Source organism: Tauraco erythrolophus, chromosome 24 (assembly GCF_009769465.1).
Source record: "Tauraco erythrolophus isolate bTauEry1 chromosome 24, bTauEry1.pri, whole genome shotgun sequence".
Taxonomy (NCBI): domain Eukaryota; kingdom Metazoa; phylum Chordata; class Aves; order Musophagiformes; family Musophagidae; genus Tauraco; species Tauraco erythrolophus.
Window position 1 is genome coordinate 251,718 of NC_141488.1, and position 1,463 is coordinate 253,180.

Here is a 1,463-nt window from a genome sequence, read left to right on the forward strand (position 1 = left end):
AATGGACTCCGGCTTTTTCATTCCTCAGTCCAGAACAGTGTAGCTGCACATCAGACTTTGTACACGGAATGTTTTCTGCAAACACAAATGCAGACCAGTGTTCAGTTGAGAGGTAGATAGTGAATTCACAAGGAGGGGAACCAACTTGATTTCTGAGAAATTTCTGTTCTAGTTTGTGGCAGAATCAGCAGCTTTAGCAAAGAGTACAATGCTAGCTTATATTAAAGATATCCCACAAAAATGATAATAAAAAATTAATAAAAATCTAGCCAGGCCCTGGTAATTCCTTTGTGTGGGACTGGTGCAGTGTAGCGTGTGCTGTCTGTAAACCCTGTCTCTCATGTGCTATCTGAGCACTCCTCAGTCTGGTGGAGCCCATCTATATGTGTGCTTTCCTGGTGTGTTTGAGTTTGCTCTTCATTCTTATGCCTCTTAGCCCAAGTTAACAGAAGAAATTGGTTTGGCAGTCTCTCTCTAATTTGACAGGAAGCACCAAGTAAGAGAGCCTGGTAGCAGGTATCTCTTGCTTCTCCAATGCTGGCCCTGAGCTGTCAGGCCTCCTGCTGCTTTGGCACCTCTGCAGCAAAGGACTTCTCCAGCAATCCCTGTTTCATCTGCCCTGCCTGAAGGCAGGCACAAGAGGGCTCGTGAGCTATCGCTGGAGTCTGTGGTGCAACGTGACCCCACTATGATTAGGGAAGAGGGGAGCTTCCTCTTCTGATGCTGCAGCAAAATTGTTCATCAGGCTCTATGGAGAGATTTCACCCTTCCCCTGCAATGTTTCATGCATTCCTTTGGGTTTCTGATGACAGGCTTGGCTCTCTGCTGCCAGCCTGTCCCTCGTGCCTCATCCTCAGTAGTCAGGTTCTGATCATGGTTCATTTCGTATCCTTCCTTTCCAGTTACAGCTTGCTGCCTTGCTCCTTGGTTTATTTTCCCTTATCTGAACTGAAAAATGTGCTACTTCAGTGTTTTATAACTGAGAGGGGGGAGAGAAGCCCTGGGTCTGGTCCTATCATGCACACTGGATATGGCCCAAAGGGGAGAGCCTGTTTGAGGCAATGGCCATAGGACACACAGGATGGCCACATGCTATTGGCTTTTAGGGGAGGTGCAGGAACTGAGGATTTCTGTAGAGGGGCTTAAATGTAGATTGTGTGGCAGAAGAATGCCCTAGGCCTTTGGGACCAAGCCATGCTGGAGAGGGCAACCTCCCCCGTGTCAGGAGTTGTGTGAGGCCTGGGCAGTGGGAGTTTTAGCCCCTAAGCCTGGCAGATCTAGGAGAGGTCCATCAACATGGCTGGATTTAAGGGGAGAGGGGAGACAGGTGAGGCGAGTCTCATCTCAAAATGATAGAAGGATGGGGACTATCCATGAGAGGGGGGGCTTGTGCATAGCAGTGAGGAGAAAAACACTGAAATTGGGAGCACTGTATTTAAATAGCACAACTTCCTGCTGTGGTA